The 27,618-nt window shown below is 38.0% G+C and overlaps 1 protein-coding gene across 2 annotated transcripts in view; it reads left to right on the top strand.

Moving 5' to 3' along the window:
- THEMIS (thymocyte selection associated) overlaps positions 1-27,618 on the top strand; it is a 227,920-nt gene that overhangs the window by 16,818 nt on the left and 183,484 nt on the right. The gene's annotated exons all lie outside the window — the stretch shown is intronic.

Raw genomic sequence — 27,618 nt, 5'->3', positions numbered from 1 at the left:
TATTGTTCTCAACATTTAAGTTTCCCACAGAGAGGATATAGTTCTAACTTTGATCATCTTTCTGACTTTTTCCCTAGGTTTATTTTTTTTTTCAATAAAACAATTTAATTGTAATGTTAAAAAAATAGAAATTCTAACACTTTCTTTAGGTTTCAAAATATGAAATAATTTTTAAACAATTATTTATAAAGCTAATTCTGACTCTGTTTCCATAAAATTAGGAACCTCTGCAATCTATTTTAAATGCTGGAAAACAGTTTGGCTATTCATCTTCCTTACTTGCTCCTTCCACAGGAAAAACTCCTTTTCTGGTGAAACTGGAATAAAGGTTCTTGCATGGTTTAATCTTTCTCTCTCTCTCTCCTGCCCACAGGAGGACTACTTTATCTTTCTCTGTCCTGGTTTTTATTAGTAAGCATAGCCAAATCAGAGTCCAAGGCCTGTTTTCTAGAGATAGGCCAGAAAATACGACTTGTGAAGGAAGTTGTGAATTTTTTAAAGTGTAGAATCTGGAACTCTCTTAGCTGTCAGTTACAAACTGTGGACTTGGAGGAAGGTGGTTGAGGGCTCTAATTTTAGCTGATATTCACAGATCTATTATTTACCCTACCTGTATCAAACAACAAATAGATAATATATTGAGAGAGTTAAATCTTAGGTAGGATGATAAGGAGTCCAAGGACTTCAAGGAGGAGAAGGGGGTACAGGGCTCTTGAGGAGAAAGGGACAAATATTTTTTTTTACTTTCCTGCATCTTAGTCACATAAAATGATTTTTTTTTTAAGCCCAGAGCTAATGATTGCACAACAAAACAACTCATCTTGCTCAAGGGTATGTTTTTCCTTAAGCTCTGTACTAATGATTCTGTTCAGTTGCTCAGTCATGTCTGAATCTTTGTGACCCCATGGACTGCAGCATGCCAGGCTTCCCTGTCCATCACCAATGCCCAGAGCTTGCTCAGACTCATGTATATCGAGTTGAGATGCCATCCAACCATCTCATCCTCTGTCGTCCCTTTCTTCTTCTTCCTTCAAACTTTCCCAGCATCAGGGTCTAATCCAATGAGTCAGTTCTTCGCATCAGGTGGCCAAAGTATTGGAGTTTCAGCTTCAGCATCAGTCTTTCCAATGAATATTCAGGACTGATTTCCTTTAGGATTGACTGGTTTGATCTTCTTGCAGTCCAAGGGACTCTCAAAAGTCTTCTCCAACACCACAGTTCAAAAGCATTAGTTCTTCAGCGCTCAGCTTTCCTTATAGTCCAAATCTTTATAGTCCAACATCCATACATGACTACTGGAAAAACCATAGTTTTGACTTGACAGGCCTTTGTTGGCAAAGTATAATGTCTCTGCTTTTTAATATGCTGTCTAGGTTGGTCTTAGCTTTTCTTCCAAGGAGCAAGTGTCTTTTAGTTTCATGGCTGCAGTCACCATCTGCAGTGATTTTGGAGCCCCCAAAAATAAAGTATCTCACTGTTTTCATTGTTTCCCCATCTGCCATTTTGCCATGAAGTGATAGGACCAGATGCCATGATCTTAGTTTTTTGAATCTTGAGCTTTAAGCCAGCTTTTTCACTCTCCTCTTTCACTTTCATCAAGAGGCTCTTTAGTTCTTCTTTGCTTTCTGCCATAAGGGTGGTATAATCTGCATATCAGAGGTTATTGATATTTCTCACGGCTATCTTGATTGCAGCTTGTGCTTCACCCAGCCCAGCATTTCCCATGATGTCCTCTGCATATAAGTTAAATAAGCAGGGTGACAATATACAGCCTTGACATACTCCTTCCCAATGTAGAGCCAGTCTGTTGTTCAATGTCTGGTTCTAACTGTTTTGTCTTGACCTGCCTACAGATTTCTCCAGAGGCAGGTAAGGCGATCTGGTATTCCCATCTCTTGAAGAATTTCTCAGAGTCTGTTGTGATCTACACAGTCAAAGGCTTGGCCTAGTCAATAAAGTAGAAGTAGATGTTTTTCTGGAATTCTCTTTTTCTATGATCCAACAGATATTGGCAATTTGATCTCTGGTTCCTCTGCCTTTTCTAAAACCAGCTTGAACATCTGGAAGTTCACAGTTCACATATTGTTGAACCCTGACTTGGAGAATTTTGAGCATTACTTTACTAGTGAGTGAGATGAGTGCAATTGTGCGGCAGTTTGAGCATTCTTTGGCATTGCCTTTCTCTGGGATTGTAATGAAAACTGACCTTTTCCAGTCCTGTGGCCACTGCTGAGTTTTCCAAGTTTGTTGTCATATTGAGTGCAGCACTTTCACAGCATCATCTTTTAGGATTTGAAAAAGCTCAGCTGGAATTCCATCACTTCTGCTAGCTTTGTTTGTAGTGATGCTTCCTAAGGCCCACTTGACTTCACATTCCAGAATGTCTGGCTCTAGGTGAGTGATCACACCATCATGATTGTCTGGGTCATGAAGATCTTTTTTGTACAGTTCTTCTGTGTATTCTTCTTAATATTTTCTGCTTCTGTTAGATCCATACCATTTCTGTCCTTTATTGTGCCCATCTTTGCATGAAATGTTCCCTTGGTATCTCTGATTTTTCTTAAAGAGCTCTCTAGTCTTTCCCATTCTATTGTTTTCCTCTATTTCTTTGCATTGATCACTGAGGAAGGTTTTCTTATCTCTCCTTTCTATTCATGGAACTCTGCATTCAAATAGATATATCTTTTCCTTTTACTAATGATTGTATGTACTAATGATTATATAATAACAATGTATCTTGCTCAAAAGCTTGTGTCTCCTTCTTAATAAGAACCTTCTGACTAATCTTGTTATTAAGACATATGTTGTGGGGGTGGTTCTCCTAAGATCTTTCTATTGTTAGTTCTAATCTTAAGATGTATATTGTAGGAGTGGGTCTGGTAAAAGTATATAAGGCCTTGATTAGACTAATGAGTGGGGCACTCTCTGTCCTCCTTCTGATGTCTATGTCAGAAGCTTTGTCCTTTTTCACTATAATAAAACTGCCACACAAAAGCTCTGAGTGATCAAGCCTGGTCCCTGATCCTGAAGCTGAGTCTTCTTCAGAGATCCAGAATCCAATATCGTTCACCATGAGCTATCAATATTGCCATCATCACTTTGTTTCCTGTGTTTGCTTTTAGTTTTGTTTGTTCCTAAGTGGGAGGTACAGTAAGCACATTCAACATCCCAACAAAAGCTTTAAAAGGATTTTCTGTGATTCTTCTAAAACTACATTTTCTAGCAACTTCCCTTGGAAGTCCAGTGATTGAGACTTCACCTTCCAATACAAGGAGTGCACATTTGGTCTCTGGTCAGGGAGCTAAGATCCCACATGCCTCTCTGCCAAAAAAAAAGAAAAGAAACCAGAACATAAACCAGAAGCAATATTGTGACAAATTCAATAAAGACTTTAAAAATGGTCCACACACACAAAAAAATCTTATAAAAATAAAAAGTAAATTTTCTGTAAATAGGGAAAAAGATGGATCCACCAGTAATGTAATTATATTAGGACTTCAGTAAATGAAAAATTAAAATAGTATAGGGTTGAGTATAGAATGTTGAGGAAAATAAATTAACCAAGGGATTGAAAGATTTGTACACTGAGTACCATGAAATATTGATGAAAGAAATTTGAAGACACACATAAATGAAGAGATATCTTGTGTTCATGGATTAGAGAATTAATACTGTTAAACTGTCTGTTCTACCCAAAGCAGTCTGCAAATAAAATGCAATCCCCATACAACCTCTAGTGGCATTTTTTTACAGAACTAGTAAAAACAATCTTAAAATTTGTATGGAACTACAAAACATCCCAAATAACAAAAGCAATCCTGAACAAGAACAAAGCTGGAAACATTATACTTCCCGATTTAAAATGATATTATAAAGATATAATAATCAAAGCAGTATGGTTGGTGCTTGTGTAAAATAAACCAGCCTAGAACAATGGAACAGAATAGAGAACCCAGAAATTAACCCATGCATATACAGTTAGCTAATTTTTGGCAGAGGAGCCCTGAATGCACAATGGAGAAAGGATAGTCTTTTGTCAATAAATGCTGTTGGGAAAAGTGGATAGCCACATGCAAAAGAAATCAAATTGGACCCTTACCTTACCAAAAAACAAACAAACTCAAGCACAAAGTGAGTTAAAGATTTAAACATAAGGCCTAGGGCTTCCCTACTGGCTCAGTGGTGATGATTCCCCCTGCCAGTGCAGGAGACATGGGCTCGATCCCTAGTCCAAGAAAATCCCACATGCCACAGAGCACCTCTGCCTGTGCACCACAACTGTTGAGCCTGGGCTCTAGAGCCCAGGAACCACAACTACTGAGCCCACATGCTGCAACTACTGTAGCCAGTGCCCTAGAGCCCACACTCTGCAACAAGACAAGCCACCACAATGAGAAGCCTGTCACCGCAATGAAGAGTAGCCTCTGCTTGCCACAACTAGAGAAAAGCCTGCACAGCAGTGAAGACCCAGCATAGCCAAAAATAAATAAGTAAAATTATAAACATATAAGGCCTAAAAGAAGAAAACATCGGGAAAAAACTCCTTGATATTGGTCTTTTTAGTGATTTTTTTTTTTTGGATCTGATACTAAAAACATGGGCAACATAAGCAAAAAAATAAAGAAGTGGACTACATTAAACTAAAATGTTTCCTTGCTGCAAAAGAAACCATCAACAAAAATGAAAATGGAACCTATGGAATTGGAGAAGATACTTGCAAAATGTCTATAGGAAAAGGGATTAATATCCAAAATATATAAGACAACTCAGATAACTCAAAACTAAAGCAAAACCAAATAACCCAATTTAAAAAATGGGCAAAAGATCTAAATAGTCATTTTTCCTAAGAAGACATACAAATGGACAGCAAGTATATGAAAAGATACTGAACATCACTATCACCAAAAAATGAAAATTAAGACCACAATGAGATATCACTTCAAACCTTAGAACAACTACTACTAGGCCCCACATCAGACTTGTCAACCTGGGGATCCAGCAAAGGGACTGGAAATCCCCAGGGAACCTGACTTTGAAGGTTAGCAGAATTTGATTACAGAAATTCCATGGGACTGGGGGAAACAGAGACTTGGGGTAGGGGGGTGGTACAAACAAAACCTTGTGTGCACTGGGACCCAGGGGAAAGGAGCAGTGACCCCACAAGAAGCTGAGTCAGACCTGCCTGTGGGTGTTTAAGAGTCTCCTGCAGAGGCATGGGTCAGCAGTGACCTGCTGCGGGAACAGGGGCACTGGCAACAGTAGTCCTGTAAAGTGTGATGTGTTGGCATAAGTCCTCTTGGAGGAGGTCGCCATTATCCTCACCACAGATCCTATAGCCTACCATAGAGCTGCTGGGTGGGTGACCCACAAACTAGAGAACAGTCATACCAGAAAAGTTCACAAACTGTTGCAAAGGTTCTAGACTCCACATCAGAATTCTTAACCTGGAGATCCAGAAAAGGAACTGGGAATCTCTGAGCCCTGCAAGTCTATGGATTTCCAATATGCTCCTGGGGAAGAGTGGAAAAATAGCTGCAAAAAGAATGAGGAGGCTGAGTTAAAGCAGAACTATGCCCAGCTGTGGATGTGTCTGGTGGTGAAAGTAAAGTCTGATGCTGTAAATAACAATGTTGCATAGGAACCTGGAATGTTAGGTCCATGAATCAAGGTAAATTGGATATGGTCAAACAGGAGATGGCAAGAGTAAACACTGACGTTTTTAGGAATCAGTGAACTAAAATGGACAGAAATGGGCAAATTTAATTGAGATGACCATTATACCTATTACTGTGGACAAGAATCCTTTAGAAGAAATGAAGAAGCCTTCATAATCAACATAAGAGTTTGAAATGCAGTACTTAGATGTAGTCTCAAAAATGACAAAATGATCTCTGTTCATTTCTGAGGCAAACCATTCAACATCACAGTAATCCAAGTCTATGCCTCAACCACTAATGCCAAAAAAGCTGATGCTGAATGGTTCTGTGAAGACCTACAAGACCGTCTAGAACTAACACCCAAAAAAGGTGTCCTTTTCATCATAGGGGATTGGAATGCAAAATAGGAAGTCAAGAGATAACCCAGAATAACAGGCAAGTTTGGCTTTGGAGTACAAAATGACGCAGGGCAAAGGCTAACAGTTTTGCCAAGAGAACACACTGGTCATAGCAAACACTCACTTCAAACAACCCAAAAGATGAGTCTACACATGAACATTACCAGATGGTCAATACTGAAATCAGATTGATTATATTTTTTGCAGCCAAAGATGGGAGAAGCTCTCTACAGTCAGAAAACACAAGACCTAAAGCTGACTGTGGCTCAGATCTTTAGCTCCTTATTGCAAAATGCAGACTTAAATTGAATAACATAGGGAAAACCACTAGGCCATTCAGATAAGACCTAAATCAAATCTCTTATGATTATACAGAGGAAGTAACAAATAGATTAAAGGGATTTGATCTGATAGAGTGTCTGAAGAAATATGGATGGAGGCTTGTAACACTGTACAGGAGGCAGTGACCAAAACCATCCCCAGGAAAAAGAAATGCAAAAAGGTAAAATGGTTGTCTGAGGAGGCCTTGCAAGTAGCTGAGAAAAGAAGAGAAGCAAAAGGCAATCAGGGCAAGATATACCAAACTCAGTGCAGAGTTCCAAAAAATAGCAAGGAGAGATAAGAAAGCTTTTTAAGTGAGCAATTCAAAGAAATATAGAAAAGCAATGCAATGGGAAAGACTAGAGTTCTCTTTAGAAAATTGGAGTTACCATGGGAACATTTCATACAAAGACAGGTACAATGAAGGACAAAAACGGCAAGGACTTAACAGATGCAGAAGGTATTAAGAAGAGGTGGCAGCAAGGATACACAGAAGAACTCTACAAAAAAGCTCTTAATGACTCAGTCAACCACAATGGTGGGGTCACTAACCTAGAGCCAGACCTCATGGATTGTGAAGTCAAGCGGGCCTTAGGAAGCATTAGTACAAATGAAACTAGTGGAGGTGATGGAATTCCAGCTGAGTTGTTTCAAATCTTAAAAGATGATGCTGTGAAAGTGCTGCACTCAGTATGCCAACAAATTTGGAAAACTCAGGAGTGACCACAGGACTGGAAAAGGTCAGTTTTCATTCTAATGTCAAAGAAAAGCAATGCTAAAGAATGTTCAAATTACTATACAGTTGCACTCATTTCACATGTCAACAAAATTATGTTCAAAATCCTTCAAGTTAGGGTTCAGCAGTACATGAACTGTAAACTTCAGATGTTCAAGCTGGATTTAGAAAAGGCAGAGGAACCAGAGATCAAATTGCCAACACATGCTGTATCATAGAAAAAGTAAGAGAATTCCAGAAAAGCATCTACTTCTGCTTCATTGACTATGCTGAAGACTTTAACTGTGTGAATCACAGTAAACTGTGGAAAATTCTTAAAGAGATGGGGATACCAGACCACCTTACCTGCCTCCTGAAAAACCTATGTGCAGGTCAAGAAGCAACAGTTAGAACCAAACATGAAACAATGGTCTGATTCAAAATTGGGAAAAGAACTTCATCAAGGCTGTATATTGTCACCCTGCTTATTTAAAGTATATGAAAATACATCATGCAAAGTGCTGGGCTGGATGAATCACAATCTGGAATCAAGATGTTGGGAGAAATATCAACAACCTCAGATATGCAGATGATAGCACCCTAAAGGCAGAAAGTGAAGAGGAACCAAAGAGCTTCTTGATAAAGCAAAAAGAAGAAAATGAAAAGGCTGGGTTAAAGCTCAACACTCAAAAAACAAAGATCATGGCATCTGGTCCCATCACTTCATGGCAAATAGATGGGGAAACAATGGAAACAGTGACAGACTTTAAATCACCATGGATGGTGACTGCAGCCATAGAATTAAAAGATGCTTGCTCCTTGGAAGAAAAGCTGTGACAAATCTTGACAGTGTATTAACAAACAAAGAGATAATTTTGCCCGCAAAGGTTCATATAGTCAAAGCTGTTGTTCTTCCAGTAGACATGTACAGATGTGAGAGTTGGACCATGAAGCAGACTGAACCCAGAAGAATTAATGCTTTTGAAATGTCATTTATAGAGAGTCCCTTGTGCAGAAAGGATATCAAACCAGTCAATCTTAAAGGAAATCAACCCTGAATATTCACTGGAAGAACTGAATCTGAAGCTGAAGTTCCAATACTTTGGCCACCTGAACTACTCATTGGAAAAGACCCTGATGCTGGGAAAGATTGAGGGCAGTAGGAGAAGGCAGTGACAGAGAATGAGATGGTTGGACGGCAACACCAACTCAATGGACAGTGTTTGAGCAAGCTCTGGGAGATGGTGAAGGACAGGGAAGTTTGGCATGCTACAGTCCATGGGGTTGCAAAGAGTCAGACAGGACTTGGTGACTGAACAACAACAAGAGAAATTATCAAAAAATCAAAAGATAACAAGTCCTGTTGAGTATATGAGGCAGGAGATAGATGTGCTCCAGACTGAGCAGCTGGGTTTAACCCTTGTGAACAGATACTCCAGAATGAAGATAATAGCAGGAGAGAGGAGGAGCTGAGGCCTGCCCATATAAGAGATGAGAGATAAAGAGACCATGTATTTCTCATTCTTGATGTCAAGGAGACCTTCCCAACTATGCATGCACAGAAAGCCTCCTCTAGGGTCAAAGAAGGAGAGGCCACTACCCCATGATAGGTGATGTCAGCCTACCTATAGACCTTTTCACTAGAATTCATCTTGGCTAAGAGATGTGCATGCACACAGGGCGAACTCTGAGAGAACCCAAACATGGACTGAGAGCCAGGCAAACAAGATGACTGGCCAGATGAAACCTATAAGAATTGCCCTATGATTCAAACTACCACAAGGGCACTACTCTCTCTGAGACTGCCCATGGGAGTTAGTGCACATGTACTCTTTTGCCTCTGTATGAACACTTTACTTGTATCACTACTTTCCATCTTTTTGTGGAAATTCAAGCCAACAGGCCTTGCCACTGGCCACTGGTCCCTGGTGACCTAGTGGCTAGGTTTCAGTGCTCTCACTGCTGCAACTAGACTTCAGTCTCTGGCCCAGGAACCAAAATCCTGTTTCAAGCTGCTGCAGGCTGAGGCCACCCAAGATCAAATGTGGAGAAAGAGAACCCTCTGTACTGTTTGGTGGAAATGGAAATCAGCACAAATATTATAGAAAACAATATAGAGGTTCCTCAAAAACCTAAAAATAGAACTACAACATGATCCAGCAATCCCAGAGGATTGGGTATATAGCCAGAGGGAATGAAAGCAGGATCTTGAAGATCCTGTACTTCCAGCAGTGTTCACAGTAGAAAAGATATAGAAACAGCGTAAGTGTACCTTAGTGGATGTGTGGATAAAGAAAATGTGCTACATATAGTGGAATATGATTCAGCCTTAAAAAAGGAGGAAGTCTTGCCATTAGTGATAAAATGGATGAATCTGGAGAACATTAAGTAAATAAGTCAGACACAGATATAAAAATATCATGTAATCTCATATATGGAATAAAAAAGAAAATCAGACTCAACAGAGAATAAAATGATGGTTAGAAGTTCAAGGGTAGGGGATAAAGGGAGATATTAAGCAAATGGTGCAAACTTTCCCTTATAGTATGGAGTAAGTTCTAGAGGTCTAATGTAGAGAATGGCAATTATATTTAATAATAATGTATACTTGAAATTTGCCAAGACAGTAGATCTCAAGTTTTCTCACCACAAAAAAATTTTAAAAAGTAACTATTTGAGATGATAGATATGCCTGTGATTATGGTAATGACTATAGTAATCATTTCACAGTGCATACATTTATCAAACATCCTGTTGTACACTGTAATTTTTTATTTCTTGATTATACTTCAATAAAACTGAAAAAATATAATATGGAGTTGATTCTGAAAATGTTTCAAGACCAACAATTAGCATCTCTTTGAGTTCACTGGTTAGGTAAAGTCAAGCTATGTTTCAAGTCGGTTCTTCTGATAACCAAAGCATGGGTATTTATAAAATATAGTACTTGGAATTTTCTCTGTAATACTGCTTATCAAACCACATAGAACTTTCTAGAGATTATACAATTATGTCCTTCCTTGGCTGTGGCAAGGATCCTTTCACTTTTAAAATTATGTCATTATATGAAATGATATATCTCATAAGGGATTCAAACCATAGAGATTTCCAAAGTGACAAGAAAAAGGAATGTAAGTTTTTCTTAGTATCTTCACAGTTATATTCTTATAGGAATAATAGTATAAGACTTAACATCTACTGTTCAGTAAGGGATATGAGAGCAATACTTCGTTCAGATTAGGTCCTAGGAAACATGCAATCCTTGATTGCCACCACCTATTCAGTGCTGGCAGTCTTGGAATATGGTCCATGTGACCGAATTCTAGGGTATGAGCTACAAAATCTTATTCAGAACAAACATGTTTAGCCTCTTAATGTGGTTGATATTTGCTTCAAAGGCAGATGAAATAATGCATTGGGGATTCAAAGCCTGAATTTCTATTCCTGCTTAGTTGACAACTGAGAGTCTTTTGTTGATACAGATGCCCTAGCACTGGCCTGTGGCCAGGTGTGGTCATGACCTTACTCTTTCATCTTGAGGAAAAGAAGAGGAGGGTGTACCAGAACTAACCTGCTTCAGTTTTGTTAATTCAATTAAATACGCATATGTGAAAGTTGTTCATTTATTCTTTAAGAAAATATTTTTTAGCACACTGTCGGAACAGTGAAGCACATGCAGCTGAATTAGAAACAAATTAACAATCCAGAAACAGAAAAAGCATACAAAAGCCACTTAATAAGAGATGTTCAGCTAATGAGACTCCTATGTAAGGAGAGAGAATTTTGAAAATGATTGAATGATCAGAAAAGGCTTCATAGAGCTAAAGGAATTAGAGATGAACATTAAAAGATGAGTGTAAAAGACATTATTGTTTTTTTTCTCACCCAGCATCTCTTTGCCTTTCTCTGAGGGAGGAATCACTTCCTACTTCACTCTCTATCGAGGTGTTTTGTGTTCAGTGTCAGAATAGGCCTACAACGTAACCTGGCCAGTCACAGCATTACAGCCACCTGGCTGTTGAGGTTGCTCAGGGATGAATGCATATAATCGAGACAGACTGCTGAGAAAAGCACATGATAACGAACTTTTCCTACTAGAGTAACAGCATGTTCCTAGAACAGTAAGTGGTTCTGTGCATGGGTTAATGTGTCTGAAACCTCTGTACATATATACTGGGATTGAACAAGTAACTAATTGAAGGGCAGGTAGTGGGAGGCAGATTTCTCCTATTTGGAGTGGAAGGTTACAAATGAGCAAGGGGAGAAGGTTAGAATAAACTAGAAGTACTGGTTTAGAGTTAGAGATATCAGCTTGAACTCATGTCTGGCTTAATGTAGATAGAGACAAATGCATATAGAAATATTTATAGATATGTATATATACAATGGTCAAAGCTGGAACAATTTGAGCTACAAAATTTATAAAACAAAGTGGTGTTAGAACATAACCCGAAGCTTAAAATAAATATCCATAAATCCATACTGATTTAAATACATGACTAAATTAATAAATGAGAGAGAAGACACAGATCTCTCATTCAGCAGAATTACAAAGTATTTATGTAGCTACTTTCCCCTCAAGGAGCTGGAACATAAATTCCCACCCCTTACGGGTTCAATTCAGTCGCTCAGTCATGTTGGACTCTTTGCAACCCCATGGACTGCAGCACGGCAGTCTTCCCTGTCCATCATCACCAGCTCGCGGAGCTTGCTCAAACTCATGTCTATCGAGTCAGTGATGCCATCCAACCATCTCATCCTTTGTTGTCCCCTTCTCCTCCTGCCTTCAATCTTTCCCAGCATCAGAGTCTTATTTACCCTTAAGAGTGAGATGGTTGGATGGCATCACCAACTCGATGGACATGGGTTTGGGTAAACTCCGGGAGTTGGTGATGGACAGGGAGGCCTGGCATGCTGCGATTCATGGGGTCACAAGGAGTCGGACATGACTGAGCGACTGAACTGAACTGAACTGATACTAATTACTTGCTTCCAAAGAGAATAGTATGAAGGGAAAGGAAATGTAAATTGACTTTGGAGAACACTTTGGTAAACACTCTTTACCTTAAGATGATGAAAGTTATCATCATCAGTGACACGTCATGTTAACAGCATAAATACTTGACATGATGAAATTGGAACAGTATTTCATCTCTGTGGTCTTTCTCCCCAAGCTCATAACCTCAGTCTAATCATGAGAAAAACATCAGGCAAACCCTAGTGGAGGGATACTCTACCAATACCTGACCAGTACTCCTCAAATTGCAAGGTCATCAAAAACAAGGAATGTCTGAGAAATTGTCACAGCTTAAGCAGCCTAGGGAATCATGGCAACTAAATGTGAGTAGGTATCTTGGATAGGATTCTGGAACAGGAAAAGGATGTTAGTAAAAATGTAATAAAATTCTAATTAAGTACTGAGTTTAGTTAATTTCAATATTGGTTTCTGACTTGTGACAAAAGCACCACAGCAACGTAAAATGTTAGCAGTAGGGGAAATGGGTGTGGAGTGTACAGGAAATCTCTGTACCAACTTTGCAGCTTTTTGTAAATCTACCACCTATTTTAAAATTAATTATTTAAATACAAAAAGAAAAAAGACTGTTGCTCTACTTTATAAGCTCCATTTTGAATGTGAAGTCCTCTAATGATCTTCTTTGCAACATGGTGATAGTAGGAACTGGCTCCCCGCACCTTATTCTGTTTAGACAGCTTTGCTCTAGGAATAGTATTGCAGGAAATAGATTAAAAATATTAAATTACTTTTGAATACATACATCAGAAAACAAATACTCACATAATGTGGTTGCTGCTATTTATGATGTCAAGAGTTATCTTCCCTGATAACAAACTCTTGAAGGTAAATTCATGACTCCTAAGAATGAAATAAATACATCTTCTAAAACAATAAGCTCACAAAATGATGAGGCTGGTTGCAATGCTCTCAGAGTTTAATTGGAAAACATAGTCACCGAGAAGGTAATTTGAACTATAACTATAAATCTTTGTGAAGAATCATCATCTATAACTAGCTTTTTACTTCATTTATTCTTAGCTATTCCATGTATACAAAAAAAATTCTTAAAGAAATTGGATGCACTAGAAAGTAATGAAATTTAAAGTTATTCTTTTTGTACAAAGTGAATCTATAAACCTCTCCTGTTGCTACCCTTTCAGTCTTTTTCTTGGAGATTTTTACTTGGTGGAGTGGGATGAGGGAATGTTTGTTGTAGTTTCTCAACAAATTTGTTTCTTTCTGTAAGGAGTTTCTGCCCTGGGTTTTCTTGGTCACTAAAATTTATAACTTTTCCAACTTTGAAAATGATTCCAGTCAAATTGTGTATCATGTACCTACTTTACAAAATAGAGGGACTTTGAAAAGCATAGTAATCTCAGTTATATATTGCTTATCTGCCAAGGGAGAAAGTTAAGTTCTTCAGTTTTTAAAACACTTTAGAAAATAGGGATCCTGGATCATTCTCTCTTCAGCATACATATATGCAAAAAATAATATAGTTTTGGTGGTGGTTGTTATTTTATGTTTGTATGTTTTTGTTATTTCTGTTACATTCCCCATAATCAATCTGCTATTGATACTACAGTTGTGGTCACCGCTTACCTCCCAACATTAATCCAGTAGCGCCAGGTACAAAAAAGAAGTTGTTTATAAAGAATAATTTCAGTGAAGTGAAAGGTGAGTCAGTCAGTCAAAAAACTGACTTGGGTTAAATACATAACAAGTTAAATTCACCAAACTAAATAATTTACATTTAATGTGTATTTTAATATTTTATTTTGATAATTCATTTTATTTTTATAATACAATGATATTTTAGTACGTTCTTTAATTTTAGGTCTGAATTTTAAAAAGTCCTGACATTTTAAAGAGGTTGGCAACCTGTCAGTGTTTGTTTTGAAAATTATTTTTAAAATCTGATTTTTATTAATGCTTAGGACTGAATTGTTTCTCAGAGACTGTATTGCCACAATAAAATATGAATGACATCCTTGATGATCTATCAGAAATAAGAAATTGGTGAAAAAGAATTACTGTTACCAGTGTGAAAATCCTTTCTACAAGCATATTGCAGTTAGGTTTTAAAATAATGTTAGAGTTATAGCACAGAACCTGTACCATTTGGAGAGAGGAAATGGAGTCTCTTTTATTAGTGAAGGGATTTTATTTTTTTATTAGTCATTATTGGTTCTGAGGAGAGGAATTGAGGTCAATGGCAAGGCAAAATGGCAGCACACAATTCCTAGGATGATTCCAACATCCACATCATTCCTCTCCCCAAGATTCATTTTTCAGTTTGTACCTTCTCTGCACTGTCTGGCAACAGGCAGAACCCCGTGCAAAGAAATCCATCCTTGTGAATAAATCCTTGGCAAGGTGAGTAGGTTTAGCTACCTAACTGCTGCTTAAACTCAGGAATACTCTCCCTAGAGAAACCCCGTCTTAAATCTTCAGGTCTCTTGGATTGGGTATCCCTCCTAGGCATTTCTATAAAGTAGTCTGCTCATCCCTACAGAGAGCTTTATTCAACTTTATACACTGGCTTGTGATTTTTAAATTGTGTACATGATCTGCTAAAACGTAATTTAAGGGCTTATGTATATTCTCAGTGCCTTATGTAACCACAGGCACAGAGGAAGGGTCAACAAATGTTTGCTGAAAGAACAATTAAGTATAAGGGTAGAAAACAGGATGACCAGAGTGATAAACCTACTTGGGAAGAACTGTCAGCCCTACCTTGAACTTCATCCAAAAAGAGGATAAAAATGCTTGGAGGCATAAGCTTCTTTGAAAGTGGGGCCACAATGAAGGCTGTGACACAGTCACTGGGGAAAGTGAAAGATTTTAATTTAGCAATCCTTTTAAAGATGTGCAGTTTTAAAGATGCGCATGTGGATTTTGACAAGACAAATAGGTGGTTTCATAGCAGATTTTAATTTACTTTCTTGATGATTAAAATAATTCATACTCATTCCTCTAAATTAAAAATGTACATAATTACATCTCCAATTGGAGATGGAAGAGCAAGGTGTTCACAATACTGCAGACAGGGATCCATTACGGTACTGGTAACACGATAGACATCTATGATTTTGTCCATCAAATATCGATTTCTCCTCTTTTTGGTGATAGCACACTGATTTTCCTTTGATACTTGTCTCCCAGCTTGGTTTATGTGATTTACCTGGGGCAACTGCCTAATGAAATCTGAAGTGAAGCACATGAGCCAGATCTGGGCAACTAGCATATTCCATTTTCTCAGTTGCAATAATTGACTGAGAGATAGACATGCAATCCAAGTTGAATTAATCAAAACTTATCCTGGGACTTTTCCTGATACAAAGAGAAGATACAGTCAGTCCTCTATATCTACAGGTCTGGCATCCACAGTTGGTTAAATCTGTGAATGAAAAGCCTATAGTTATGGAGGGCCACTTATATTCATTATATTATGCCATTTTATATAAGAGACTTGAACATCCAATTTGGATATGGCAGGAGGGGCATCTGGAACCAATCCCCAGCTGATACTGAAGGATGATTATAGTTTCTTCCCATTGCACTTGGATCTACGAAGATCTTGAGTTGCCAGGGGTCAACACAACCACATGTTGTCCCTGAAATTCAATCCATGCAGCAGAAAGCTGAGCCTGATGCCCTGATAATATTGTGTAGCTCTCCAGAAACAGCTATTGGTAGGTAGAATTACTTCTTAACTCATCAGTGACTTGAACTAATAAATTCCACATTTTGAGCAAAAATCAGGGAATGATTCCTCTTTTCTAGGCAAGACCAAATTTTTTATTTTTCAGAATAAACAATGAAGAGAAAGCTTTATAAAATGAAGAAATTTAGCTACCAGTGAAAATATTCTCTAAGGTTTGGTTTTCACTCAAAGGAATATTGTCATATTCAGATATTAAAAGACTGGTTTTAAATCCCTGCTTTGTAGTTTATGTAGTGAGGGGATTTTGTTTGTTTATTCTTTAGTATTCAAGTAGTTCTGCTCAAATTTTAACAAAGTAGATACAGAGAGATTAGCAAAGGAATGGACATTTTATACAAAGCCTGTTTTTAGCTTTTCTTGTTTTTTTTCATTACTTTTTTTTTTCCTCTTTTATCCAACATTGCTTTTCTTAGGGCAAAAATCACTGGCAGTGATGACACTAGTTATGACTGTGTGTGTTAGTTTTTCAGTGATGTCTGACTCTATGCGACCCCATAGGTTGTAGCCCACCAGGCTCCTCTGTCCATGGAATTCTCCAGGCAAGAACACTGGAGTGGGATCCCCTTCTCCAGAGGATCTTCCTGACTCAGGGATTGAACCCAGGTCGCCTTCATTGCAGACAGATTCTTTACCGTCTGAGCCATGAGGGGAACCACAATTATAACTCTAGTATCAACTTTGAGGTTTATTGATGGGAAGGTCCATCTCTGTTCTTTAGTAAAAGCGTTGAGCAGCAAACTCAGAATTTTCTCAACAGAAACAGATTTTTTTCAACAGGAACTTTTGAAGCATATTTGAATTATTGTAGTGATGGGAAATGCATCTTTTTAAAATTTATTTATTTTTAATTGCAGGATAATTGCTTTACAGTGTTGTGTTGGTTTCTACCAAACATGAACATGAATCAACCATAGGTTTACCCATGTCCCTTCCCACTTGAACATCCTTCCCACCTCCTCCCCATCCCACCCCTCTAGGTTGTTACTGAGCCCTGGTTTGAGTTCCCCGAGTCATACAGAAAATTCCCATTGGCTATCTATTTTACATCTGCTAATGTGTGTTTCCATGTTACTCTCTCTATATATTCCACCCTCTCCTTCCTCCCCCACCCCACCAGCCATGTCCAAAAGTTTGTTCTCTATGTCTGTGTCTCCCCTGGTGCTCTGCAAATAGGTTCATCAGTACCATCTTTATTGATTCCATATATATGCATTAGTACATGATATTTGTTTTTCTCTTTCTGACTTACTTCACTTTGTATAATAGGCTCAAGTTCATCCACCTCATTAGGGTTGACTCGAATGCATTCCTTTTAATGGCTGAATACTATTCCACCTATATATGTTCCACATCTGTCAATGGACATCTAGGTTGCTTCCATATCCTAGCTATTGTAAATAGAGCTGCAATAACATTGGGTTACATGTGTCTTTTTCAATTTTGGTTTCCTCAGGCTATATGCTTAGTAGTGGGATTGCTGGGTCATATGGTGGTTTCAAAGACTACATAAACAGATGGAGAGATATTCCATGTTCCTGGGTTGGAAGAATCAATATTGTGAAACTGACTATACTACCAAATGTAATCTACAGATTCAGTGCAATCCCTATCAAATTACCAATGGCATTTTTCATAGAACTAGGACAAAAAAAATCTCATATGGAAACACAAAAGACTCTGAATAGTCAAAGCAATCTTGACAAAGAAGAATGGAGCTGGAGGAATCAACCTTCCTGACTTTAGATTATACTGCAAAGCTGTAGTCATCAAGACAGTATGGTACTGGCACAAAAACAGAAACATAGGCCAGTGGAACAAGATAGAAAGCCCAGAGATAAACTCATGCACCTAAAGGTAACTTATTTTTGACAAAGGAGGCAAGAATATATAATGGGGCAAAGATAGTCTCTTCAATTAGTGCTGCAGGGAAAAGTGGACAGCTATGTATAAAAGAATGGAATTAGAACACTTCCTAACACTATGAAAGTGAAAGTGTTAGTCGCTCAGTTGTGTCCAACTCTTTGCAGCTCCACAGACTGTAGCCTGCCAGACTCCTCTGTTCATGGGATTCTCCAGGCCAGAATACTGGAGTGGGTTGCTATTTTCTTCACCAGATTTTCCCAACCCAGGGATTGAATCCAGGTCTCCTGCATTGCAGGCAGATTCTGTACCATCTGAGCCACCAGGGAAGCCCCTGTGTAAAAGAATGAAATTAAAACACTTCCTAACACCACTTCCTAACACCATAAACAAAGATGAACTCAAAATGGATGAAAAATCTAAACATAAGACCAGAAACTATAAAACTCTTAGAGGAAAACATAGGTAGAACACTCTATGACATAAATTACAGCAAGAACCTCTATGACTTACCTCTTAGAGTAATGGAAATAAAAGTAAAAATAAACAACTAATTAAATGTAAAAGCTTTTGCACAGCAAAGGAAACTATAGACAAGGTAAAAATACAACCCTCAGAATGGGAAAAAAATAATGGCAAATGAAACAACTGACAAAGGATTAATTTCAAAAATATACAAGTGGCTCATATAAATCCATATCAGAAAAACAAACAAACCATTCAAAAAGTGGTATAAAGACCTAAACAGACATTTCTCCAAAGATGACATACAGATGGCTGATAAACACGGGAAAAGATGCTCAACATCACTCATTATTAGAGAAATGCAGATCAAAACAATGAGATATCACATCACACCAGTCAGAAATGGCCATTATTAAAAAAATCTACCAATAATAAATGCTGGAGAGGGTTTGGGAAAAAAGGGAACCCTTTTGCACTGTTGGGATTATAAATTGATACAACCACTATGGAGTTTGGAGTGGAATTCCAATGGAAATAGTATGGAGTTTCCTTAAAAAACTAGAAATGGATGAAATGAATCTTTCTAAGAGAAATGCCATTAGACATTTCTGCTTATTGTTGCTGTTGTTTAGTTACTAAATCATGTCCAACTCTTTTGCGACCCCAGGGACCTTAGCCCACCAGACTCCTCTGTCTATGGGATTTCCCAGGCAAGAATACTGGAGTGGATTGCCATTTCCTTCTCCAGGCAATCTTCCTGACTCAGGGATTCTTTACTGATTAGCCACCCGGGAGGCCTTACCCAAGGACAAAAGCTTTCAGTCACAAGTATTTATTCTTTCTTTTCCTAAAAGTAAAGGACCAAATTTCAAGCACAGGATGCTTTGTCTGTAAAGGGGTCAGTTTTGGCCACATATCCTGTGGCGCAAACTGTTTGAGTTCCTGTAGCTTGCAATTTATTTATTGCAGAGGAGAGACTTCAGATAATAACCACTGAAGAATAAGCTTCCAAAAGAGTTTTAATAAGGAGAATGACTTAGTCAGATTCACACTTTAGAATGATTGTGTGTGTGTGTGTTAGTCACACAGTCATGTCCGACTCTTTGCGACTCCATGTACTGTAGCCCACCAGGCTCCTCTGTCCATGGAATTCTCTAGGTAAGAATCCTGGAGTGGATTACCATTCCCTTCTCCAGAGGATCTTCCTGACCCAGGGATTGAACCCCTGGGTCCTGCTTGGCAGGCAGATTCTTTAATACTGTGCCACCTGGAAAGCTCATACTAGTTGAATGGGGTCGCATTTCCATGGGATCCCAAAGAGTCAGACATGACTAAATGACTAACACTATACTAACAGTAAGGAAGCAGGTTTTAAACATTTGATAGTCTGAGAGCTTTTACCTTAATATTGGCAGGAGATGGTGGTGGCCTTCATCACAAAGGCTCAGTAAGCTTGGGGAGAAGTAGCAGACTTGAGAAATGTCCCAACAGTAGACCTGGATTCCCTCAATGATCATTTGGTTGAGCAGATGGCAGAGAGGAAAGTATCACTAATAAGACCTAGGATTTTGGCTTGGAAAGCTGGATGTAGGGTGGTGTTATTTATTGAGGTAGAAAATATAGAAGGAGGAGACAGATTGTGAATGGGGGGGCTGGAAGTGGGGACAGCAAAAGGAATTAAATATTCAATTTGGGGCATGTTGAATTTAAGGTTTGAAAATTATCCAAAAGGTTTTATGTAGATCTGAATCTCAGAATTTGAGGACAGATACACAAATTTAGAACCCATCACTATACCAGTACAGATGAAAGGATCAAAGGTCATAATGGGAAACCCTTTGATCTATTTATTTTTGGCTAGCATTCCCTTTTCTGAGAATTTTTAGTAGAGATCAGGTAATTCATAAAAATAATAATGTGACCATCATTTTTTAAAATGAGTATTAGTTGCAAATATAAAAAGGTATTTCACAATAAAAACATAATCTTAAATTTTTCCTGAAAATATTGAAAAACCAGTACCTTTGGGCTTACATTCTTTCCTGACAAAAACTGGCTGGAGATGCAACAGTTAAAATCTGTATTTGAATACTCAAGATAGATGTTGTGAGTGAGAACAAAAGACCAAGATGTGGAAGGTAGAAAAATAGAAAGAAAATGTGAAGAAAGCCAAAAAAGAGTATTTAGGAAGAGGGCATAACGGTGAATATGAAGGTAAGATAAGGAATAAAAAAAAATCCACAGGATATAATAAAGAGGAATGGGGTAATATGTGGCTTGGGTGAAAACTGTGCAAAGAAGGTGATAAAAACCACAGAATTTTTTAAAAAAAAAATCTGTCAAGAGGAAAAAACACCTTCTGTTGTTCATTGACTTTTAATCTTTATTTTTTTTCTTCTAAAAACACACACTCTAAAAATTAAAATAAAAACACACACTCATACACATTAGAAATATAAAATTTGGTACCTAATCTATATTTTTTCTATGCTGCTTCTCTAACCTCAATTTTTAGCATAGTTAGCATTTTTCATAACAGAGTGTTCTTTGAAAAAAATTTTTGTGGTGGCATAGTATAGTCATGTGGATAATTGATGTAAATACTTCTCCATTCTTTTTTTTTTTTTTTTAATGAAGCAAGTAACGTATTTATTAGCAGGAAAGAGAACAGTACATGTGGATAGACACACAGGAAGACTCGGAGAGAGAGGCTCTGAGTCACGCAGTTGTGGTGGTTTGAATCGCTTTCATGGAGCTTTTCTTCCCTGTTTCTTTTGGCCAGTCATTTTCATTCGCCTGGTTCACAGTCCACATTTGGTGCATCTCAGGATCCTCTCGTGTGCTCACACGACTCCGCAAAGATAGATTCTACCCAAAAGGCTTATGGGTAGAGCATTCCTTGACATCACTCCCCCTTTGAACTCCAAGGAACCTTTCTGCACACCTGTAGTCAGGGAGGTCTCCTGACTTTGAGAATGAGAAATACGTGGTCTGGGCAGGGCCCAGCCTCCTCCCTTAATTGTCCTGCTGTTCTTGTCTTAGAGTTTCAGTCCACAGGGAATGAATCTCCAATCACTTTACCCTGGGGGGTGGGGGGCATCTACGTCCTGCCTCAAATCCCCCCTGAGAGAGGTAAATCCAAAAAATCTTTATTGGGAAGATCAAGGGCGAAGGTCTGTCTTTCATAATTTCTTCAGGCTGACAAGGAGCTCATAGGCCCTACCTAACTGTGGTCACAGAGCTCTTATCTGTCTCATTAAAGGGGCCCCTGGGTGACTTCTGCTATTGTTTCCACAGGATTGCTGTGGGGAGTGGCTCTAGTCCCTGCATCACCATTGTCCTGTGATGCCCTAGAGAAAAACTAAATAATTGGAGAAAAAAAGGGCTAAAGATTAGTATAAAATTGTTCTTCTGTTGCTAGGGGGAGGGTCGGGCAGGAGACATTAGAATTTTCTTCTGTAGGAAAATGAACAATTCTGACCTTGTGCATTACTGTTCTGAGGCTTGGGCCTCTGGTAGAAGACCATTTTCCATCAGAAACTTGGCTAAAATTCCTTATGGAATGGGCAAGGGGTTGCCATGGCCCATGATGCACTTACCTCAGAGTAAACAAATCCAGCATTCTGTCAACAAAATACTTCTCCGCTTCTTATTTTTTTTTCCCCGTTTTTTGGCCATTAAAAATAGTAAGTGCTTCAGTGGATGGTATAAATAAATCTTTGGTTGTATCTGATTATACTAGATCAAACTGACCTAAATATAAAGTTGGATTTCAAGATAGATCACATCAGTTTTCAGTAAATGTGAGTAAGTATCATCAGCAATGTGGATTTCATGAGTTAAATATCTGGTGGTTCTAACAGCTGTTGAACGTATGTGTAAATGTTTCTTACTCTGAGGGTGGATTCTTTGTCTTCTTTTCATTTGGTTAATTTTTCTTTAGATTCTTTGAAGCTGTGTTATTGGGTTCATTACAGATTTAGATCTGACATCTTTCTTGTGAGTTGATCACTCATTAAGTACCTTTTATGTCTAATAATGCTTTTTGTGTTTAAATCTACATTATCTGATATAGGTGTAGTTTCCTGAGCTTTCTTTTATTTAATATTGTCTTGTTGTAGATTTTCCCACCCCTTTGGCTTTAGATTTTCTGTGTACTTAGTGTATATCTTTTTAAGTAATACATATTTTCAAAATACAATTTGCCAATATTAGCTTATTACTCAGATTATTAGTTAATATTTATTTTTATATTAATTTAAATTAATTCAATAAACAATATAGTTGAGTTTATTGCTACCACCTTATTATTTGCCAGCTATTTTAGGGTTCCTTTTCTTTCCTTCCCTGCCTTTTTTTCTAGGTTAATAAAAAATAATTTGATTATTACACTTATTGTGTTTTAGTGGTTTTCCTAGAAATTATAACACACATCCTTATTTCAGCCCAAAGCTAACAATTACTTTTACAACTTCTCTAAAAGGCCAGAAACTTGGAACATTTAAATTCATTTACTAGTTCTTTCCTTTGCATTATTGTTTTAAGTTGCAGTATACACATGAGCCATAAATAGTTTGCATATATTTTAAATATTTAAATCATTAAAATTATTGTTTCGTACAGTCAGCATTTATTCAGTTAACCCATGCATTTGCCAGGAGAAGGCAATGGCACCCCACTCCAGTACTCTTGCCTGGAAAATCCCATGGACGGAGGAGCCTGGTGGGCTGCAGTCCATGGGGTCGCTAAGAGTCGGATACAACTGAGTGACTCCACTTTCACTTTTCATTTTCATGCATTGGAGAAGGAAATGGCAACCCACTCCAGTATTCTTGCCTAGAGAATCCCAGGGACGGCGGAGCCTGGTGGGCTGCCGTCTATGGGGTCACACAGAGCCGGACACGACTGAAGCGACTTGGCAGCAGCAGCAGCACGCATTTGCCCTCTTCATTCCTCCTTGCATTTTTGGTTTTTGGTCTGGGATCATTTTTTTTTGTCTGAAAAGCACCCTTTAGTATTTGTTTTAGTGCAGGTCTACTAAAGACAATTTTTTTTTGTCTGTTTTTATTTGTCTGAAAATATTTTGCTTTAACTTTTGTAGATTATTTTCTCTGGATGTGGAATTTTAAATTGGTAGTTATTTTCTCTCAGCATTTTAATGATTCTGTGTATTCTGGCTTTATTGGTTTTTGTTAATAAGTCAGCTTTCATCTTACTGTTAATCCTTTGAAGATGATGATTTTTTCCCCCATGTATTGCATTAAGATATTCTCTCTGACTTTGGTTTTTAAATGTTTTAATATGTTGTTCCTTGGTATGTTTTTCTTTGTATTTGTCCTCTTTGGTATTCTTGGAAATTCTTTAATCTAAGTATCAAAGTCTTTTTTAGATTTGAAAAATCTCTAACCACTGTTTCTTGAAATGTTGCTTTTCCCTCTATTCTCTTTCTTCTTTTATGTTATGACTCAGTTTACACATAAGTAAAAACCTTTTCAATATGGCTGAAATGTCCCTTATATCCTATACCTTAATGGTTCATTCTTTATATCTCTCTGAAGATAGTGTAGATATTTTCTACACCCCCTATTTCCAGTTCAACAATTTTCTTTTACAATATGTCCACACTGCTGTTAAATCACTGTTGAATTCTTGATTTTAGTTATATTGCATTTTCAACTCTAGAATGTTCACTGAATAGCTTTTATAAATGGCAATTATCTTCAGAAATTCTCCTTCTTAAAGTTTCAAACATATTAACAAAAATTATTTAAAATTGTACACCCAATAATTCCTATATCTGAGACTCCCACGGGTTTGTTTTAATGGTCTCTTCTTTTTTTCCTCTGTCCTGTTTTCTGACATCCTTATGTACTCTCTCCTTCCATCCTTCACTTTCCTTCCTCCCTTATTTCCTTCTTTCTCTCCTTCCCTAGATGTTATCTTGAAAAAATTTTAGAAATTCTGGAGTTCTGGTTGTTTTTCTTCTAAGAAAGCTTTTATATGGAGCTAAAATGGGCAGTTTACCTTAATCCAGTCAGGGATTGAATGAAATTTAGTCTGGTCTTCAATTTTTGTGAGGCCTATTTTGTTTACAGTCAGCACTGTCTTTTAGGGAGCAGTCTTCAGGGGCCCCGCTGAAGGCAAGGGATATTTACTAGAGCTCCTTCCTCCTCCTTGGCAGGCCCTGTTTTCCAATCTCTATGCGACTCTGAAAAGCACTTCTGGCTTCTGCAGCTTCTTACAGAAGCTTTCTAACTGCTCTCTCAGACAGTCAACTGTACACTGCTTTTGAATAGACCAGATCTTGAAGGGGAAACATGGTGCTGAACAACTCATTTGTTTGAGCTTCCCTGGATGCCTTGCTGAGCTTCCCCAGTGGCTCAGCGGTAAAGAATCTGCCTGCACTGCAGGAGATGCAGGAAACACGGGTTCAGTCCCTGAGTCGGGAAGATCCTCTGGAGGAGGGCATGGCAACCCACTCCAGTATTCTTGCCTGGAGAATCCCATGGACAGAGGAACCTGGAGAATGACAGTTCTTGGGGTCGCAAAGAGTCAGATAGGACTGAAGCAACTTAGCAGTAGCAGCAGCAGCAGCAGTAGCTATGTGCAGCTGCTAAGACTCAGCTCTGCTTCTTTCCTCTTTTACCAGCATGTTTTCTTTGCTTCTCAGTCTCTCTTGGTGCCAACTATTAATCCACAAATGCCTTGAGGGGAAAAGAAGTGTAAAATACTGGTGGTTTTCCCTCACTCTGTGTTTCCCTGCCTTTCAAGATCTTGACTCTTAAGTCCCAACTGCCCTGATGACTCTCCTGTTCCTTAAAACAGATTTTGAAAAACTTTCCATTTCTCAAGTTGTCCTTGGTAGAAGAGTTGGTCAAATACAAGCTCATAGCCAAAGCAGAAGTCCTTAAATCTTCTTATTTTGTGTGAATAATAAGTGATCTTCATAGATCCAGGACATTAATTGTTTATGTAAAATATTTTTTTCTATCTTTTAAAGCTCATTTTTTATTTATAGAAGTGTTTCATATGTCTGTAGTCAAATTTATTAGTCTTTTCCTTTAAGACTTCCAGTGATACTAAGAAAAAATTCTCCCCTTACCTTCTTCAGACATTTTCCCCCTTGGTTTGCTGCTGTTAATTACTAAGTCGTGTCTGACTCTTGCAACCCCATGGACTGTAGCCTGTCAGGCTCCTCTGCGCATGGGATTTCCCAGGCAAGAATAGAGTAGATTGCCATTTCTTTCTCCAGGAGATCTTTCAGACCCAGGGATTGAACCCATGTCTCTTGCACTGGCAGGAGGATTCTTTACCACTGAGCCACCAGGGAAACCCTTTCCTTGCAATTAATTTTGTTGCATATATTTCTGGGAAATTTTTATTTAAAAATTATTTAAAATTATTTGTTGAGTGAATTTTCCCCCTACTGCTTTGAAATTTCATCTTTTTCATATAGAATTATTATTTATACTGTTGACTGAAATAAAAATGCAAAACGTGAGAGCTGTGGGTTTCAGTTTTATTTGAGCAGTTACTGAGAACTGTAGCCCAGGAGAAGCTTTTCAGAGAACTCTGAGGAACTGATCAGAAGAGGTGTGGCGTGGAGATTTTGGAGAAGTGGGGGTGGTGATGGATTTTGGAGAAGGGGTATGTACAATCAAGCATGTATCTCAGTGGAGGGTTGCTGCTAGTCATGAAGAAGAGCCATCTCAGTTAATGATTTCAGTACTTTTCTATGAATGAGAAGATACAAGACAATGAGTTCTTAAAATTTTCTCCAGAGAGTATCTAATTACCTGAAGGCCTGTTCTACCAGTTTTCCCAGAGCACAGAGTGCCTTATTTCTGATCTCTGTCCTGAACTTCTTTCAGGATGTGTTGAATATCAGCAACTAAGGTGGCTAATGACTCAATTCTTGTAGAATTGGGTGATGAACCACCATCTTTAGTTGGCAATGCTTTGGTTTTTTTCTGAATTCTCATTGATCAGGCTCTTATTACACCTGTAATCTGCTGTTTCAGTTATTAAACTTTAAGCATTTATTTTACTACCTGGTGGTTCAACTACTCTCTTAATCTTCTTATTTGTCAATTTTATCTCAGCTGTTTATGTCAGGATTTCTTTGCCTATAGTGTCATAAGTGATAATGATATGAACTAAAGTAGTAATAGTGGAGAATATAGAGCAAGAACAAGGTGAGTGATACTGATTATTGCTGCCTATAGTGCTTGAGGGATTTGGAGGTGGGACATGGCATCTCTCATGATGCAGTCTTTGGGCTTGATAAACTGAGAAAGTTGTAGTGTCATTAACTAAGACTGAGAATATAAAAGAAGGAGAATGTAACAGAAAAGGAGGTTCATCTGTTCCTAGAGCAAAAGCAGGAGAAGCAAAGACAATTATAAAAGATTGATAATACTTTGAAATGGCTTCATTGACTAGTAGGATAAAAAGTTGATGTGGGAGAATTTTTTAAAAAATCAAGTGAAGTCCAGTTTGAGTTAGACAGATACACGATTTTTAAGGAGCAGTCCACAGCAGCCCTTTCCATGTACCTCAACCATGTGAGAAACAAGCTGTAAACAATGTTTGCAGTCTATTGAAGGGCCTTAGCTTGGGAAAAGGGGTGCAGAAGGCAGACTGATCAAGTTTAGGAGGATCTTGAGCAAAAAAAAAAAAAACAACTGCAAATGAAAAAGTACTTAGAAGCTACTGGTGAAAAAACTATTGACGTGACCTTATAAAATTTAGTTTTGTAAACAAAGAATTGACGCCAGGCAGATTATTGCAAATATCAAATATGATTTTAAGAGTTAAAAGAGTTTTATAAGGCCTTGATTTTATTTTCTTAGGTTATTTACATAATGAACGTGCCCTGACCCTCTCTGCCTGGCTATGCTCTTTGTAGCTTAAGGCTAAAACAGTTTCTAGACAGGGAACCTGGAGTCCAATTTATAAGTGTAATATGCAGCTTCTTAGTTTCTTTCGCTGTGTTTATATCAACCAGTCTTCTTTTAGTCACCTCTATAGAGACTTGGAAAACGTCACCTTGAATTGTATACTCTAGCTCTAAAATATTGTCTCACTTAAATACAAAGATTAGGAAGGGAGAAGATTTTTTAGAGATTTATTTTTAATGAGGCTTCTTTTGCATCTTTGACTTTGGTCATCCCCAACCCTCACCACTGCAAATTTGGACCCCACGATCAGAGTTGTAGAATTTTGGCCATGTAAGAAATTTGTACAATTTATTAGGCTCTAACTTTTTCCCTATTTAATAAATGAGACAAATGAGGGACAGAGAAGACAAGGTTGATGTCACCAGTAAGTCAAAAGCAGAGCTAACCCCAGGAAATTCAGATTTCCTAACAACAGATTTAGATACTTTCACTATAGTGTGGTGATTAGAAAATTCATATTGATTTACTGTATCACTTTGCATAGTGTACCCCTCCCCC

This window comes from Giraffa tippelskirchi, chromosome 9 (assembly GCF_054371585.1).
Source record: "Giraffa tippelskirchi isolate mGirTip1 chromosome 9, T2T-mGirTip1v1.2.pri, whole genome shotgun sequence".
NCBI lineage: Eukaryota > Metazoa > Chordata > Mammalia > Artiodactyla > Giraffidae > Giraffa > Giraffa tippelskirchi.
This window is presented reverse-complemented; position numbering and strand designations above follow the sequence as displayed.